At 31.2% G+C, this 20,659-nt stretch overlaps 1 long non-coding RNA gene and 1 pseudogene across 2 annotated transcripts; both read left to right on the forward strand.

Annotated features, from left to right (window-relative positions):
- Nucleotides 1-3,393: 3,393 nt before the first annotated feature.
- On the forward strand, nt 3,394-4,880 carry LOC144575570 (uncharacterized). The gene is made up of 2 exons (XR_013518469.1): nt 3,394-3,697; nt 4,167-4,880. It is a non-coding gene; the product is annotated as an uncharacterized LOC144575570 (long non-coding RNA).
- Nucleotides 4,881-17,818: 12,938 nt separating this feature from the next.
- Nucleotides 17,819-20,452, forward strand: LOC144575542 (G-type lectin S-receptor-like serine/threonine-protein kinase At2g19130 pseudogene; annotated as a pseudogene). Its single transcript, XR_013518466.1, has one exon. The product of XR_013518466.1 is annotated as a G-type lectin S-receptor-like serine/threonine-protein kinase At2g19130 pseudogene (transcript).
- The last annotated feature ends 207 nt before the right edge of the window (nt 20,453-20,659 follow it).

Consider the following 20,659-nt stretch of genomic DNA (forward strand, 5'->3'; position numbering starts at 1 on the left):
TTTGGGAGCATTTTGTATTTCATTCTTTACTCTTGTGTTTAGACGAGAGTACATAATTTTGTGTTTCAGGAGAAGGCACGTACATAAATGAATAGAGAACTGGACTTATCCCATCTATGTTTACTTTGCTCTAAAATATTATAGTTTGAGGGAGAGAATTTGGACTCTATATATAAATTAGTGGTGCTATTTTTATTTGATTATCCGGTTCAGATTTGGTACCAAATTGAATACGATTAATTTGAATTGGGTCAGATTTGGTTGTAGGTCCGATAGTTAAATTGCATATTCATATTCTATTTATTACAATATTGGTTCTGATTCGTACCAGATAATTGAATAAAAGTAGCACCACTAATTTATATATAGAGTAGCACCAGATAATTGCATAAAAGTAGCACCACTAATTTAGACAAATTAATATGTGCTTGGAGACCAAATTTTACATTTTTCTGAATTTTTTTACTATTTATTAAGATGGGTACAAAATTCAATGGTCTGAATTTGATATTTTTTAATACCCATCTTAATAAATAGTAAAAAAATTTAGAAAAATGTAAAATTTGGTCTCCAAGCACATATTAATATAGAGAACAAGATGAACGGTTCGGATTGACTGCTTGAATTTTGAAAATAAAAATATGTTCATTTTACAAATAGGTCCTTATGTCCATAGAAGCCTTTGCCAATATAAATTATTCAAAATTTGTCTAAAATCAGAGTGTAAAGGAAGTAAACTCTTTATGCTCTCTCTTTCCTCTCCCCTTATTTTCCCTCTTGTGACTCTTGTTTGGAGCATGGCTTAAGAGGAGAGAAGGGAGATGATGTATATGAGTGATCAAACCTGTTTGAACCCGATTTACTTGCTTCAAATCACTAAGGCTATGTTTGGATGACACAAGAATAGAGGCTACTCTAGAATAGTAGCTATTCGGAACAACAATGTGTATCAAAACAATATTTTTGTTATCCATAATAGCTAAAATAGCTGCTATTCTCTATTCCTTGTAAATGTTGGAATAACTATTATTCAGAAGTGTGAAGAGAGAGATTTTTTTTTTTTGGATTTCCGTCAACACAATCTTGAAATGACAAATTTGACGCCACTTTCGCTATCTCCACATCGTGACAATTCGTTTGAGATCCCACTTGCCTATATTTTCTCTTAATTAACACTTTGTTAACACAATTCTTTATTAGTTACAACTATTCACTATTCCACATGTGCAATCCAAACAATATTTTTACTAATCCGAATAGCACCATTTTCACACTAATATGAAAATCACTATTTTTTTTTCTCTATTCTCATTTACTATTCTCAAATTTCATTATTCTAACTATTCTAGCTCCCATCCAAATTTTGAAGGAGAGAAGAAGAGAATAGAAAAAAAAATGTGAACTCTATAAACAAAAGATTTTAAGTTTGTAACCCTCAAATCGAGGGATAAATCAGAGCATAACTCTTTATGTTGCTTCTCACATGTTGCCTCTCCCCTCTTCCAGCCTGCTCTCTCCGTCCGCTCATAAAATTTCCAAAGCATAGTCTAGTGTCCTCATGACTGATGAGCTGACTAATCCAATTTTGCATGTCAAATTAGTGATTTTGCTTGTCGAACTACTGATTTTGTAAAACCGGTAATTCAATTTGAGGAGGAATCCACTTACACCCTTTTTTAGTGAGATCGTATTACACCCTACATTTTCAATATCCAAAAAGTTGATCTAAACTGTTTAACATGATGGATATATTAAAATGTGCTTTCAGATCAAATTTTATATATTTTTATTTTATTTTTACTATTTATTAAGATGGGTACAACTATTCAATGGTCTGAAAACAATGTTTTTGTAAAATACTTAATAAATAGTAAAAAAATTCAAAAAAAATGTAAAATTTGATCTTCAAGCACATTTTAATATATCAATCATATTGAACGGTTTGGATCGGCTATTTGAACTTTGAAAACTCTAAAAAATTTGGGTTTAATTTGGTGTCACCAAAAAAGAGTGTAAGTGGATCTCTCATTCAGTTTTTATGTTGTTTTATTGCAAAGAGAAATGCATGTCGAATTAGTGATTTTGCAAAACCGGCTAATCTAATTTTATGTTGTAGTATTGCAGGAGAAATCATTTCTTAATTACTTGCGATAAAAGTCCATCAATTTTCGGAATTAGAAATTTCCTTGCATTGCAAAATAATATAACCTTTATGTGAGCTGTTATACGATGTTTTCATTGTTAATATCATCGTTTTACATCCTTAGAATTCAAATTAATATAGTGTTATATATGGTTCATTTTATTTGAATAGGTCTTTTCCAAATGTTGAAGCATGCAGAAAAAAATAACGAAGGAGATAAAAAAAAATGATAAATTTAATAGTGAATGAGCCAAACAATATACATATTTTATATATAATTTTATGAACATTATTATATAATTAGGAGGGTTAAAATGCACCCTCTTTTTGTGCTCCTAACGTGCACCCTTCCCTGATATCTTCATTTTCAAAGTTCAAATAGTCGATTCGAACCTTCCAACATGTTCTTCATATTAAAATGTGCTTGGAGACCAAATTTTATATTTTTTGGAAATTTTTTACTATTTTTTCAGAATTTTTGAAAATAATCACTTTGCTGAATTTTTTATTATTGTTTAGTTTAATAAAAAATTCTGAAAAAATAGTAAAAAATTTCCAAAAAATATAAAATTTGGTCTCCAAGCACATTTTAATATGAAGAACACATTGGAAGGTTCGAGTCGACTATTTGAACTTTGAAAATGAAGATATGACGGGAGAGTGCACGTTAGGAGCACAAAAGGGAGGGTGCATTTTAACCCTCCTCTTATATAATTATAATTTATCGTGAACAATAATAGTCTTATTCGAAAATAGTAAAATATCATGGACAATAGTAGTTTTATTCGATTAATTGATAACAATAATAGCATAAAAGCTATTAATTGATGGATACATTGCAAATTAAGATGATTTGGGGTCATTTACGCAAAGTAATTAACAAATTAATAACGCATTAATGCAAAGTAGGTTATTGTTAATTATAACCCGCCATAATAAACTTCATAGGCCATTAATGATAAAATAATGCATGAACTAATATTGTTTACTTTTACTAAAATTTTCATTTAAAACCCCACAATTAATTGAGAGTCTCATCTTCTCAAAATTTTACTATAAACGCAATGCAAGAAAAGTTTTCCATTCTCCCCCTTATCACCTCCCTTTATTGCAAGGGATCTTTATTTGGTGTCTATTTTGCTTTTCACTATTCCAACTTGAATACCTCAATTCAAATTAAAAAAAAACGACAAAAATATTACAAATAAATAATGCTAGTTTTCATAAAGAAGAAAAATGAGAAAGGTATTAACTCTCTCTGCTCAGACATTAAAGAAAACCATCACTTCCCCCTCAATGCACCTCTCTTTTGTTATATAACCCTACAAAGAGGTGCACCACTATCTCACAACATAAAAAGGCCTCAAGACACTAAAAAACTACATGCATGCAACTATGCAAGTGCCCACCCTCTCTCTCCACAAAGGGCTAACTTAACCCCTCTCTCTCTTTTAAAATTGGGTCACTTGTCTTTCTTTTTATACAAATCACAACACCCTCACCTCTTTGACATTGTGGGTTTTGAGACCTCCAAGTGCGCTACTCTCAATTAAGGTAATTATAATTTCTCTCTACAATTCGATCCATTGTATTGCAGTTCTCATGCATACACATCTTTATATAAGAATTGTACTTCAATTTCCTTGAGGAGGGGATGAATCACAAGTCAAGTCAAGTGCCTTTTATAGAAGTTCGATATATATTAGGTGAAATTTTTTCCTCGTATTATGCATGTGTTTTTTTTTTTTTTTTTTCTTTTTTTTTTTCTAGTAAATAGGGTCCATAAAGTCAACCTAGATGCAAAAGAGAAAAGGGGGTTTTAAAATTTCTTGTTCTAACTTCTGGAAACATCTAAACATGTTTCCATGTAGAAGTCAACATTATGCGCATGTCCACCCCCTCTATATTTTCCCCTGTAATTTTCTATTCTGATTATAAATTGATGGTTTTTTTTTCTTTTAATTTCCCCTTTTGATTTAAAAAAAACTTCTATATATCCTCATATTAATATCAACATCAAAAGGTGAATATCATGAGCCGTAGCAACGGGAAGAACCCAAGATTTGATTGGAGGCTAAATCTTTCAAGAGCAAGAGGTGGGCCTTCCACAAGTGGCCACGATGGAATGAACAACAACAACAACAATAACAACTCACCGCACCGTTCGTCCACGTCATCATCATCTGGTGGAACCGTATCGCCACCTAGCTCATGCGTGTCATCTGACGAAGGAGACCACAGACAGTCAGACAGCCCTGATGCAACTATGATAGTCGTTGGATGCCCCCGGTGCATGATGTACGTCATGCTCTCGGAGCAGGATCAGAAATGCCCCAAGTGTAAGAGCACAGTGCTGGTCGACTTCAATCGAGGCAACGACAGGTCGAAAAAGAATTAAACGGCAGTCAATTCGGCGTTGTAGTAATTCTTGGGTAGACTTGGTCTATCGTTAGATCGGTGGAATGGGAGTGAAACTCAGTAGGCTGTTGTCCTTTTTATTCAACCCATTCTATTTCTTTGTTCATGACCTTTGGTCATTTCTCTTAGTTATCCCCTTAGAAATTTTGCATGGTCTACGTACACCGCCTACTGGTTTTCACTCCAACAAATATCTACTGTGTACTGGTCCATCATCTAATTCAGGCCAAGTCTACCTAAGAATTTCTCGTTGATGCTCTTTTTACTAGCATATTTTTTTTTTCTTGTTATGGGAGATTTTAGTTTATACATCAAGTTATGAACTAGTTTGCCTTGTCTCCATGAAATCGTATTTCATGAATATCATGAAAAATCTGAAATTGTGATGGACGTTGTAGAATATATCATTATCTCTAATTTTAATTTTGGTTTGTTTAATTATTATTTTTATTCTTTAGTCTATTAAAACATGTTGCTCAAATCTTTGAGACATGTTAAAGGTTTACATATTCTTTTTTTCATTTGATATCTAGCTTAGATTTGTTCTATAGTACTAAATAATTATCAATAATGAAATGAAATGTTGAAGGTTGGAAGAATGATTATTTTGATATACTGATCATAAAGATATGCATTAATATAAAGGGGAACAATGGTGGTTAGAGGCATTGAAAGGGAAGACTATTGAGGATTAAATCCATAATAAAACCAAATAAATGCCCGAGTAATTGAGACAGTTGAGCTCGAATCAATTCTAGGATGTTACGTCAGATCCATTTCATGTCAAGTTTTTCTACTCCATACGCTCCAGTCCTTGCATTCACTGGATACTGCTTTTTATTTTGCTTCTTATACAACCTGTGTATATATATATATATGTATACTGGATATATAAAGATAATCATTCATTTTGTATGTTTCTGAGAACTTGCCGACGACGATTATTTGGAATTATTATATTTGTAGATAGTGCATCAATTAGAGCGCATAACATCATCTTCCATTTTCGTTTTTAAGTATCAATTATATATGCATTGATGGAGTTGGCTACGGTGCTACGCGTAGCATAGAGGGTCTCCGTGTAATGGCTTAATATTTGAGTTTTTAAAATTTTAACGGTCGATCTGAACCGTTCAACATGTTCTCCATATGAATATGTACTTGCAAACCAAATTTTACATTATTTTAGATTTTTTTTATTTTTTAGATATTTAGAAAATCACTTGATCTGAATGGTGCAGAATTTTTAGATCAAGTGATTTTCTACCTATCTAAAAATATAGTAAAAAAAATTCTAAAAAAATGTAAAATTTAGTTTGCAAGTACATATTCATATGGAGATCATGTTGAATGGTTCGGATCGACCGTTAGAATCTTAATTAAAAACTCAAATATTGAGCCGTTGCACGGAGGTCCTCTATGCTATGCATAGCATATTAGCATTTTCCATGCATTGATTCAAATTTATATAAAATTAATATTTAACAATACACTGACAAAAATCATTGATTCCTCTAATTAATTATAAATATGGTTCTAGGATCAACTTTTATTTTATTAATATATAAAATACTCCTTTAATATAATTAACAGTCGACATGTGTTAGTATTTAATTTTAGAAAAATTTCACGGACATATTGCAAGAATTAATATTTTAAGTATGATTTGCATGATATTTAATTATCTCATAAATATACCAAATTTATTGAGGTTTGATGTTTGTTTAGTTGATCAACAAATAGTTTTGAACTTCTAATACATCATTAACGCGTTACAAATTTAGACTTAAAATAAGAATCAATTTTTGATTTGGTAACAAATGCAATGCTCTTTCCGACTGAAAATAACGTATAATTTGGTAAGTACGCTTAATATAATATGAGGAGGGATTAAGTTACAACAATTTTTGAGTTACAACAAGTTACAGCAAGTATTTTCTACATTTTCAAAGTCCAAATTGTCGATCCAAACCGTTAGATGTGATCTCTACAATAAAATGTTCTTGGAGACCAAATTTTACATTTTTTAGAATTTTTTTACTATTTATTAAGATGGGTACAAAAACTAGTCAAATTCATACCATTGAATTTTGTACCCATCTTAATAAATAGTAAAAAAATTTCAAAAAATGTAAAATTTGGTCTCCAAGCACATTTTATTGTAGAAATTACATCTAACGGTTTGGATCAACGATTTGGACTTTGAAAATGTAAAAAATGCTTGTTGTAACTTGATCTCTCCTCATATAATATATAGACCTTACAATTTAAATAAAAATTTATGACTTGAATAAATTTCCTTCTTCTTTGGTTCGAAAATGTTATAAAAAATTGACTTTACTGATCTATCTTTTGACATCCATCATATTTTTTTTTAATATGACTCGGCAAACTTTACTACTATTATGTGTGGAAATGATACAATTACAAGGACATCAGGGCCTGCATTGTACGTTAAAGGACAAGTCCAGTGAGATAAACTGGAGAGGACAAAAAAGTAGATACGAATAAGAAGTATTTATGCATGACAGCCCAATTCCATCTTATCTGAGGCTTGCACTTGAATGCTAAGGTGGGAGTCATGATTCATTACGGCAATACTAAATGCAAGAATGGCTGTACGGCATCTCGTTTAGAATTGAGCGCTCCATATGGGGCCACAAAAGTTATGCCCTTCTTAATGATCATAACTTCTTTTTATTTTTGTTAAATTTATAACAAGTCATAAAATTATTTCAGTGTTTTAATAGTACGGGTAGAACACAATTCCATCTTAGTACTGTCACAGTAACAAATGAATTATTCAGATTCGTTTCAACGGGATAAAAATTTTGTGATTCAGAAATAATTTGAGTATAATTTGAAAATAATTATTACCAAAAAAAAGAATTGCATTTTTTTTTGCGTTTTATTATAAATAATTTTGTAATTTGTGATTTATTCGCTTTTAGTTTGCGAATAATTCGATCAGCCATTTTATTCGCCGTTCGGTACAAAAACGTCAAAAAATACGTTTTATTTCCAAATTATTTGTAAATAAAATATGAATAACGTTACTATGGTTACTGCTGTGTATTGCAGTTGGTAGAGGTATTGGCACTTTAGAGGGAGGAATGGAGGATTAGGGTTTGTATCTTGTATATACAAGAATGTGTCGAGTTTGTGTATGTGAGTGGGTAAAGCTTACATGCTATTATAAAAAAAAAAATGTGTTCTTAGTTTGTTATGCTTTAAATATGTGTTCTTAAGTTTGTTATGCTTTAGGTTTAGCTTTAAATTTTATCAAATTAATTTCAAACGATAAATTTAAACCGTTAAATCTACTTATTTCAAGAGTGATGTATTTAAATGTAAAATTAATATTTTTTTTTGAATTAGTTTAACATAAAATCAAAGTAGTCAAACCATCATAAAAATAAATACATTAAAATAATTCAAAAATATATAAAATTAATTTAAATGCATTATTAGTAAAGTATATAGTTTCAACTATTTAGATTCGTGGTTTGAACTCAATTCAATAGATTTTAAAGTTAGATTTGTTAAAATTTATTGAGCTTTTAAGAATACCCTAGTTGTACTCTTTATAGTACTACCAAAGCACAGAGAATATTTAAAAAACCAGTTTCCAGCGTATATTCAACATTTTTTTTTTTTTTTTTTTTTTTTTTTTTGATAAAAGGCATATCATATGCCCGTTTCAATATATTGAAACTGGAAGGTAACTTACAAGGTAACGAGTTTGTTATCTAACATAGTGAGAAATAGAAGGTTCTAATTAATATGCTACAAAATACAAATGCATGACGCTTAACAGTCCACCAAAATACTATAATAGTAAAGTCATTATCTAACACTAAGCCTCTCAAGTGGGGGCTAGGGAAACTAACAGATCCACCCAATGGATCATTACAAAATTGATGGTGGAGCTTCATTCCTTCAAGGGGCTGGAGGTCCAGCAACACTTCCTACATTGGGAGGTTCTTCGATCAACATCACCTAAGAGCATCATCGGGGCTGTCTCATTGAAACCATTGTCAGAAGACGACACAACTAGGTTGCTAGCAGGGTCCCACATCTGAAGAGGTCATTCGGGAGCCAAACGAGAGCAGCTTCTTTAATCTTCTTATCCATGTGCCCTGCCCCTAATATTCAAAAACTGAAACAATCAATATAATGATAGATCTAACCGTTTTAGGTGAACCGGATTGGAAGCATATCTCATTTCGATACTTCCATAATATCCAACTTATTGCACTTAGAATAACTAAAAAACCTTTTTGTTTTATAGCAGTAAAATTAGATGAAAATTGAAAAATATCAACAAGGGTTGTCCACGTATTAAAGAAATCTCGAGTTTTTCCTAGTCAAAACAAGATTTTTTGTGCTTGTTGGCCCGTATATTCAACATTATGATATGTTTATTTGATTATTTAACCATTTATCATAAATAATTGTTTGAATAAGCAAATGAATTCGTAATTGTGTTATCCATCATTTAAAATATGATTCATATATCAATATGGCCGATTTTTTTTATTTATATCCAAAAAATAAATAAAATTTAAAAAAAATATCCCAATTCTGACTGAAATTCAAAATTTACCCAAACCGGTTATCCGATAACCGGATTTGGGACAAATGTCCGGTTAGTGGATTTCCGAACTCAAGAAATAAAACCGGTTAACCACTAACCGGAAAGTTGTGTTTTTTTTATAACCGGTTAATCACTAATCGATTTTTTTTTTTAAAAAAAACAGAAATTTCTAATTTTTTTTATTAGAAAGACTGCAACAAATAACCCGGATCAATATTTTTCAGGCCGGATTTTTCGCGGCTGTAAGAAAAATTAATATATTTCTATATGTGTTATTGGAAAAAAAATAAAAATGTTTAGATTCTGAGTTATTGATTCCGGTCAAAAGTCACTTCTAGGTAATCCAGAAAATATTGTGATCTTTCTAGGACATTTAATTTATGAAAAGTTGTATCTATTTTTGAAAAAACAAAAACTTTAATTTATTTAATGATTGTTTTTCAAAAAGAATTCTTAAAATAGATACAACTTTTTATAAATTAAATGTACTAGAAAGATCACAATATTTTCTGGATTACCTAGAAGTGACTTTTGACCGGAATCAATAACTCAGAATCTAAACATTTTTTTTTTCCAATAACACATATAGAAATATATTAATTTTTCTTACAGCCGCGAAAAATCCGGCCTGAAAAATATTGATCCGGGTTATTTGTTGTAGTCCTTCTAATAAATCAAATTATATTGTATTCCATCTATTATCAAAGAAATATATTCAACATTTCTAATATTTTAATACAAAAAATAAAAAATTTCTGTTTTAAAAAAGAAAAGAAAAGAAAGCAAAATGCACAAATGCAAAAATCTGGTTAACCAATAACTGGACTCAAATCAAATTTCCGGTTAATGGTTAACCGGACTATTTCAACGGGTCCGAGAAATGGTTAACCGGAAATTTGATTTGAGTCCGGTTACTGGTTAACCGGTTTGGATAGTTTTACAATTTTAATAGCTAGTTGGTTATTTTTTAAAATTTTATTTATTTTTTGGATATATATAAAAAAATCGGTCAATATGGTTTAATACAATTTTTTTTTCTTCCTTCTAGGTAATATTGTTAAAAGTTTAAATTTTAAAATTATTTTGTAAGTGCTGCAACGACTTTTAAATTGGGCCTAATTTTTATGTGCTTCATATTCTAAATATTGGAGAAATTTAAAATTTTTAAGAATTGAGGTCTCTTGGCAATGAACTAAAACATTTTCTATTAAATTTCTTACACCAAGCACTAGAACAAAAATAATAAAATTTGTTCTATGATGGGTGGTATATTAATTGAACTCCATGCATGGATGATGAATATTTTCTAAATATTTCATCAATGCCCGTTAGGTATTGGCAAATTTCAAGCGTTCGAAAAATGGTAGAAATTACATCAGCTTCATTGATTTCTCATGTCGACAAACATGTTGCATGAATCTCATATTAAATATTGAATTTAAGAATAATTATTATGTTTTACAATTGTTAATACTGTCAAGATAATTCGTCATCAAACATAACACAATCTTTTTTTTTTTTTTTTGTAATATTATCAAATATACCAACATGATTTACCATAAAAACGGATGTACGCATAAATCTCTACAAATATAAACTATTATATTATCTACAAATGTAGGGTAAAAAGAGCAATTACTCATGGTGATTTAGAATATATATGGCTTATGCCATATATATGAAAAGTTGAATAAAATAAAAAGAATTTAATATTTACATCAGTGAGTGTGTGTTGTCCAAGGGAAACATTTTTTAAAACATCCACCACCGTCAATAAATAGGTTCAAATGTTTATGGAATGAACGTGTTTATAGTAAAATATCATGGAAAGACATTAACGGAAAAAGGGAGACAATGACGGTCATATGTGCTGCGCTGTGTAATAGTTTTTTTTTTTTCGATAACAAAAACATAGACTTTACCAAAAAAAAAAAAAAAAAAAAATTAAATATTTAGGAAACGATGATGAGGGCTTTAACTAGAACAACAATTACCGTTGCTTTATAAAATTCGAATTCACAATATAATATAACATTATATATTAGTGATCATTATTTACGAATACTTTGCTGGTTCGATGACCGGTCCGGTTCAAATAACATTGCTTTCAACTACGTGCTAAATAAACGGTGGATATATAGGCCAGAATTTCATGTATATCCTTTAAAAACATGGAAATTATGTATTTTCTCCTCTATTTTTTTAAGATCATATTTACCCTTCAAAATTATGTATTTTCTCCTCTAATTTTTTTAAGATCATATTTACCCTTCTAAACTCACAAATTTGCTCAACTTATTGCATTTTCTATTAATTTTTTTTTTTGTAGTTTGTGTAAAAAAAAATTCAATCTTCTAATGAATCGGTTTCTGAGGACATACACATTTTCTCTACATGGGATGCTTGATTCTACAACAAAAAAAAATCACCATTTGCCCTCACAACTAGCTAATTAACTCTTATTTATATATTAAATGTTAGTTTGGTATTTTTTTTCCGAAAAAAAAACCCCACACACTTCGTTAGTCTTATAATATTATATATATATAAGGGTAGATTCGACACAACAGACAATACATTTTTATGCGTGATTTACATATGAATTGCCATAATTGTCCTTCTCCGTTTAGTTTTTAATAAAGAAAAAAGAAGGTGAGGACATAAATTATATTTTAAGAAAATTAAATAAAAAAAGTTATATTTTTTGTTTAAAGAAGCAAGAATAATTATGTCAATTCAAATCATAAGCTTGTTGTATGTTAACCAAATTTGTATGCTTATTTCATTTCATGGGCAAATGAAATGATTTAAAGAGTTAAATGGTATGCAAAAATAAATGGAAGAGTTAATCAATAATTATGAAAGGATTTAAAGACTCTAGATATAAAGAGTTAATCAATAATTAATTTCATGGGCAAATGAAACGATTAAAGAGTTGAATGGTATGCAAAATAAATTGAAGAGTTAATCAATAATTATGAAAGGATTTAAAGACTCTAGATATATTCAAGAGTTGATGGAACAAATTTCAAAGAATTTTAAAAGTTAATGGATAAAAATAATTAATAATTCTAAATGTTTTCGATGGATAAATATAAAGGATTCAAAAAGTTGAAGGATATATAAGATATATTTAAAAGTTGATGAGTGAGTATTAAAGGAAAAATTGAACGTACGTTGCATAGGATACTAAAATCCACGAATTACATATATCTACATGAATCCTTCTTGTCAAAATTATAGTGATATTTAAATTTAGAGGAGGGTTCAAATGTCTTTATTTTTTGTGTCTCCATCATGTCTCTATTTTTAAAAAGTTAAATATCTCAAAGTTTAAAACTTAAACATTAAAATAAAACCGTTAGATATGATCTATGTTATTTTCTTTATGTGCTCATAAAAAATTATCACATTTTGATTTTGCTTTTATGTGAATCAATAAGTTAAAAAATCGACGTCTAGAAATTATCCACATTAGTATACCTTTTTACAAGCTCAAGATGACAACCAAAACAAAGTTGAAATGTCATAATTTTTTACACGTGCATAGATAAAATAATGTAGTTTATATCAAACGGTTTTATTTTGAATTTTAAGATTTAAATTTCAAATTATTAAAGTTTTAAAAAATAGATGCATGAAAAAAGCACAAAAATGAAGATATTTAAACCCTCTTAAATTTAATATCTCTGCTAGATTTTATCTCGTGCTAAAAGTTATATATATTGTGGCTAGTTTGTACTATGCAGAGCAATTTGTTCGTTGGGTCGTAGTCATGCCCCTGCAAGCTGACGTTTAGCTTATACAATTGATTATCCAATCCATATACAATAGTTGGAAACAATCACCTAATATTGTGCACAAAACTTTCATAGTCAATACGTATCATACAGTTTTTTAAGTAAAGATTAATTGCTATTCAACTATGTAATATTCAAAAATATATATATATATATATATATTTTTTTTTTAACATAATATGTCTTACACAAAGCACATTATCTTTAGCTGATCATCTAATCAACCCATATGCTCACAAAATTAGAAGTTACGTAAATTAAGTGTTAAAAATTTAGCTACTTCAAAAGCGATTCAAAAAAGATAGAATTTTTACAGCCGTCCCCATCCTTCTTCTCCTTTCTCACTTCACAATTTTCACACTTTGTATCTCTCATTCCAAACACCACATCTCTCATTTCTTTCGATTCTATCTTCTCGAGTGAAGAGGAGAATGAGAGAGAGAGGAGAAACCAGAGCTGAGCGGAGTCGAGAGTGCGGTATCGTTGGAGTTCGAAGTATAGAATTCCCATCTCTATTGGAGTACGACGGTGAGCAAATCCGACCGTTGTCAGAGTGCGGCGGTGGTTGAAGAAGTGGATCCAGTCGTAAATCGAGATGATGATTAATTATAGTGACCAACATCTCAATTGGAGCGTGACGGTGAGTATCCGATTGCCATCAGAGTGTGGCGGCAGTCGAAGATGCTGATCCGGTCGTGGAGTGAGATGGTGGTTGGAATACTATATTAGTTTAAAATATTTTATGAGAATAAAATAGTAGATTCAAAGACTATGGTCATTCGACCTATTGTAAATATGTTTTTTTTATTAATGAAATTGTTAGTTGGCATTTAAAGCCGCTAACCTTAAAAAGTGTTAAAAATTATTATAATGTGAATTGTAGATCTCTTTGAATTAAAATATGTGATCGAGTGAGGCTATGGTAATATGTATAATGGTTTACGGTTTCGTGCTATGGACTAGTTAGAGGTGCAAACAGATCAGATATAGTAAAATTATATCCGTATCTTCTTTTAATTTTTGAATACAGATAAAATTTGATAATAAATAGAAACATATTGGATATCCATTTTTCGATACTATTATCTATTAAAAAAATATCAAAATTCATAATATTTATCAAATTATAATGGTGAATAATATATTTTTTTTATAATATAAATTAAACTATATAGCATATATCAACTATTCGAATATAGATAATTAAAATTAAAAACCATAACCGTATCCGTATAGCAATATCAGATATCTTTATCTAATTTTTGCATACGAATCCATATTCGGACATATTATATCCAATTTGTTTGCACCCTTACTATTGACTCGTATTTTTATTTTGTTTTAAAAGTTCAAATAGTCAATTCGAACTGTTCAACATGATTTTCATAATAAAATATATTTATAAACCAAATTTGATATTGTTTTGGAACTTTTATTTTTATCTTTTTAGATAGGTAGAATATCAATAGATTTGAAATTTTTGGACCATATAAAAGCCCAGCGTTTTCAACCTATCTAAAAAAATAGTATAAATTTTTTTAAGAAGAAAAAAAAATAGTATAAATTTTTTTAAGAAGAAAAAAAAATTAAGTCTTAAAAGTACATTACATATGAAATCATGTTTAACCGTTTGAATTGACTATTTAAAATTTGAAAAAAAAAAAATATAAATTCATAACACTAATCAATCCGTAACACTATATATTGTTCCATAGCTTCACTCTGTGATTACAAAATAAAAATAAAAATTCGAGTATATAAATTCATATCACTAGTCAATCCGTAATATTACATATTGTGCCAAAGCTTCACTCTGTGATTACAAAATAACTCGACTCTGGACTTATTCCTAACAGCTCGAATAAAGCCGTCCATGTTAAACTATCAACCTTGACTTGGGCTCAGAAACAACTTGGACTTGGGCTCCTAACACATCCAATGATCATAAGCCAGCTTGGATCCTCTTTCTCTGCTCGATCTACTATCAAGGTTAATGCATCTTGGACGAGAGCGAGAACTTACATATACTGAACTTGTTTAAACACTTAAAAGGAACTTGGGCTTTATGTCAGTTTTAGCAGAGAATTTAAATGTTTTCATTTTTTTAAACCTCCATCGTAATTCTATTTTATTTAAAATAAAACCGTTATATATGATCTATATCATTTTATCTACACACGTTTAAAAAATTATGAGATTCTAACTTTACATCAAGAGCTTATAAAAAAATGTACTAATGTTAGAGGTATAAACAGAGCGGATAATGCTGTTACCATATCCGTATCCGTCTTTCAATGAATGGATACGAATACAGATACATATACATATACGGAATGGATAATCCATGAATATGAATTCGAATACGGATACAAAACGAATAATGATCGAATAATCGAGTCATATGAATAATTCACTTAAATAATCCACTTATTTTATAATATAATACAAATATTATAATCAAAACATAATTCATTTTGAAGTAATACCGCAGAGAAAAAAGAAGACAAAAAATAGAGTTGTTGTCCAATTTTATATTTAATCAATAGTCCCACAACTTATAATTAAACATGTGTTGTGAGCTTATCTTATATAGTAGCTTTTTGGTACGTTTGGATGATACATGAATAACACTAATCTAGGAATAGCTGCTATTCTTAGTGAGTTATTCTCACTATTTCACGTTTGAGGCGAAAAAAAAGTTATTCTCAACACAAGAAATAGCTCGAGTTAACTGTTATTCCGCTATTTCATTAAAATGTTCAATTAGCAGCTATTCTGAGCTATTGTTTGTTTCGTCCAAACTACCCTTACAGAAATTTCATTAACTTCACGAGCATCAACTGGATTGGAGGAAATTTCTCTAACCCACGTGATGAGCTGAGCTGGATTCCACTACCAAGTCTTTGAAAAATGATAGAATGAGGTGGATTTCCAATTTTCCATACCAAGTATTTCAAAGGCATAGCGGATTTAAATCAACAGATTATGATACCCACTTCGGATAGTTACCGGATATCCGCTCCGTTTTTGAATAAGATAGTATATCCGAATCCGTATTCGAACCAGTTCAACATATTCATGAGAAAATATCCAGATCCGTATCCGTATTCGGATTCTAAGCGGATATGGATCGGATAATTCGAATCCGTTTACCCCCTAACTAATATAGATAATTTAGAGACGTTGATTTTTCAATTTATTGGTTCACATAATTTTTTTTTAAAATGTGATAATTTTGTATGAGCACATAAAAAAAATAACATACTTCATATCCAACTGTTTTATTTGAACTTTTAAGTTTTAAATTTTGAATTATTAAATTTTTTTAAAAATGAGAGCATGATCGAGACAAAAAAATCGAGGCATTTGAACCCTCTCTTATAAGTAATAGGTGATTTGTTTTTCAGAGGTATAATAGATCAATTTATATCAGATAAAATTCTGCTGCTGTTAAAAGAAGACTCAAAAAGAACAAAAGAAAGTACCTTCGAATTTCTAACCAGAAAAGTCTAAGCTCCAAGTCAAATTATGTCCCAATCATTAGAGTTACGATTTCGATATACTAAGAGCTGGACTGCAGGGCAAAAATTCACTAAATTGTTGTTCATTTGTACAAGATGTTATATGTATTGTTCTTTTTACGATTGGCGCTTTATAACTTGCACTGCTCCTTATTGAATTTGCAAAGATATATAGCTAATGGAAGTCGACGGCTGCACTGATTGCGAACTTGTCCGACGAATTCATAATATAAATTCCATTGGGTGTCTCAGGTCAGGTGGTGAACAAAACTTCTTGTCTCAAATCCAATAAAGAAATAGAGTTAAGAGTATTTTAAGGAGTATTATGTCATATAAGAGAGGAGTCAAGAAAACATATAAAACAGGCAAAAGGAAACGACTGACAAACTGTAAACGCTCCGGCCAGTGGTCCCTGCGCGCTACACGCAACCATCTCTACCTCAAGTATGTTTCAACGCCTATTTGATCTGTTTTGACTTCAAAGTCTTTTGCTGCACCTTGCATCAATCCAAGCAATTCAGAAATGATGATCCAAATGCCTCAGAAATGCATCCCCAATAATTTAACACGTGACACCGGCCCAGCGGAGTGCGTATCCTCTGAGATATCTCATATTTTGTGTGACCGACGTGTCCGGTGCCTATTCAGGGTGACGCAGGGGGCCAGTATTATTTGAGCTTTGAGATTCGCGCATAACGGATTGGAACGGTTGAGATTCCAAAAAGTCACGCAAAATATATGAGATATCTCAGAGGATGCGAATTCGGCCCAGCGGCCCGTTGCAACAAGCACATGCTTGTCCCTCTTAAAACCACATGGATCCTTCTTTCGAAAGGGCATAATTTAGTAAATCAAATGGCTGATATTTACTCTGTTTAAATATAACGAAAGGCTACATTAATCTGTCCCACAATGACAATTGTTGTGAACTCTAAATGCTGATTATTCTAGATCATAGACCTTACATTTTTTTCATTTCAAAGCATCGGTGGAATTCCAACTTTCGTTGTTTTGTGAGAATCATATTGACCCCAATAGCAACAACCAAAGTTTCTAAACACTTGTAAAAGTAGACAAAATAATAAAGTTACGATGAAAAAAAATGCCTTTTGTCCTGTGGAATTCCAACTTTTGGTACGAGAAAGTCAAAAAACAAAGATATTGTTATAACCTATAGCAACGTCAGATAATGGCATTATGACAAAGAGCAATCAGTTCCTATTAATCACAATAAAGTACAAAAACAAGCATTCAACATACGCATGTTTTTCCTTTACAAAAAGTTGGAATTCCACGGGGAAAAAAATTGGAATTCCACAGGCTATCAATTCAGTTTAGTCCTACAAAAAGTTGTGTAACCCAAAAAAGTTCAAATTGTATCATTTTTTCTTTCATTAGCCATGGCTTCTCCAAAATCTTACAGCTTCCTTCACTTTCTCTTCTTCCTCTGCCTTAACATACCATCTATCTCGTTTGCTTCCGATCACATCTCCTTCAACAACTCTCTCTCTGGAAACAAGACTATAAGCTCTCAAGGTGGAAAGTTTGAGCTCGGTTTCTTCCATTTAGGTAACAAATCAATCTCTCCAAATTACTACCTTGGTATCTGGTACAAGAAGGTTCCCCAGTTAACTCCTGTTTGGATTGCAAACAGAAATAAACCAATCTCAGACCCAAATACTAGTGAGCTAAGGATTTTACCCAGTGGAAATATGGCCCTTTTGGATGATAATAAAACCCATATTTGGTCTACAAATGTGACATCTCTAAGCTCAAACTTCACAATTTGTACATTGTTAGATACTGGAAACCTTGTGTTAAAATATAGTTCCAATAAAACTACCACATACATATGGCAAAGCATGGATCACCCGACCAATACATGGTTGCCTGGTGGTAAACTTGGGATAAGCAAAACATTGGGCCAACAAAGCTTAGTTTCATGGAAAAATTCCAACGATCCGGCAGAAGGGATCTTCTCACTCGAGCTAGACCCAAATGGCTCTAGTGAAATTTTTCTTTCCTGGAACAGATCGAAATATTATTGGACATCCGGAGAGTGGAACGGGGAAATATTTAGTAACATACCGGAAACAACTTCAGGCACCCCATTTTATAATTTGGTGTATACTTCAAATGAAAACGAGAGCTATTTCACATACTCATTGAATTCGAAGGATGACGTTACAATTGCATGGTTTGTGATGGATTTATCGGGGCAAATAAAGGTGCTAACATGGCTGGAGGAATCACAACAATGGTTCCTTTTATGGACTGAACCACAAGTACAGTGTAATGTTTATGCCTTGTGCGGTCCCTTTGGGTATTGTGATGCAAAAAGCTTACCATATTGCAGTTGTGTGAAAGGTTTTAAAGAAGTAAATTCCACAGATTGGGAGCTTGGGGATTCAAGTGAAGGTTGTCATAGGAACTCTCCCCTGCAATGTGACCTGACAAATGGTTCGTCACCAAATGAAGACAACGATCAATTCTTTGAAATATTAGGTGTAAGCCTACCAGATAAGCCATATATGTTTAACAATGCTAGTGTAAAAGATTGTGAAAGAGCATGTCTACAAAATTGTTCTTGCAAAGCATATGCATATAATAGTAATAATTGCTCTATTTGGTATAATAGTTTGCTTAATCTGTATCAAGAAAGAGATGGGTCCACTGGAGATACACTATTTCTTCGTCTGTCAGCATCTGAGTTCAAGAAGCCAAGCCACATGAAAAAAAATATCATTTGGGTTATCTTTGGATCTCTCATAAGTTTTCTAGCTTGCACGGTTGTTATTCTTTCATTGGCCATGAGGTACAAAAGGAGAAGATTTGTTCTAGCCACCAGTGGATCAGAAAGTAGCATGGTTGTATTTAAATATGATCATTTGCGAAGAATGACAAATAATTTTTCAGAAAGGCTTGGTGGGGGTAGTTTTGGTTCAGTGTTTAAAGGAACATTACCAAATTCTTTTTCTGTTGCCGTGAAAAGGCTGGATGGGGTTCTCCAATTAGGGGAAAAACATTTCCGAAATGAAGTGAGCACAATTGGCGTTGTTCAACATACAAATCTAGTTCGGTTGAGGGGGTTTTGCTGTGAGGGGGACAAAAGGCTACTGGTTTATGATTACATGGAGAATGGGTCACTAGATAAGCTACTATTCCGAGAAAAATCTACTCTTTTGAATTGGAATAGACGATACCAAATTGCGCTCGGAGCAGCACGAGGATTGGCATACCTCCATGAGAATTGTAGAGATTGCATAATACATTGTGATGTTAAACCTGAAAATATTTTGCTGGATGAACTCTATGTTCCAAAGGTAGCTGATTTTGGCATGGCGAAGCTTGTCGGGAGAGAATTTAGTAGGGTTTTAACCACTCTAAGAGGGACAATTGGATATCTTGCTCCAGAATGGATATCTGGAGTGCCAATTAGCGCAAAAGCAGATGTTTACAGCTATGGCAAGGTTCTTTTTGAACTCATATCAAGAAGAAGAAATTCAGAGCATCTAGAAGGAAAAAATGTTGATTATTTCCCTCTGTTTGTTGCTTTAGAATTATACAAAGGAGATATGCTCGCAATACTGGATCCCGATTTGAATGGAAATGCTAATTTAGAAGAAGTTGAGAGAGTGTGTAGAGTTGCTTGTTGGTGTATTCAAGACGAAGAACACAACCGTCCAACTATGCGTCAAGTGGTGCAAATTTTGGAGGGTGTTTTGGATGTGAGCCAACCTCCAATACCAAGATCGCTTAATGCTTTGACAGAGGATTCAACGAATTTGAATTTTTTTGGAGAGAATTCCCTATGAGAGTAAAGGTGTCTAACTTGTAGTTTTGATTCCTAAATCCTCTTGTTTATTTATAGTAATTTGGGTATTTTTGAAATATCAGTATGAACATTTTTCTTTTTATTGAGGTGATTGTAAATTGTATTATAATTAATTTTGCTTTTGGTTTGGCCTTTTCAGCTGATATTATTTAGTAATCAATGTTTTGTTGTAGTAAAATTATATCTAGGGGTGCAAACAGATCAAATAGTAATAAAATTATATATGTATCTTCTTTTATTTTTCAAATACGTATACAGATCTGATAATAAACAGATACATATCGGATATCCGTTTTTCGATACTATTATCTATTAAATAATATCAAAGTTCATAATATTTATCTA

This window comes from Carex rostrata, chromosome 24, assembly GCF_964058835.1.
Source record: "Carex rostrata chromosome 24, lpCarRost1.2, whole genome shotgun sequence".
Classification (NCBI taxonomy): domain Eukaryota; kingdom Viridiplantae; phylum Streptophyta; class Magnoliopsida; order Poales; family Cyperaceae; genus Carex; species Carex rostrata.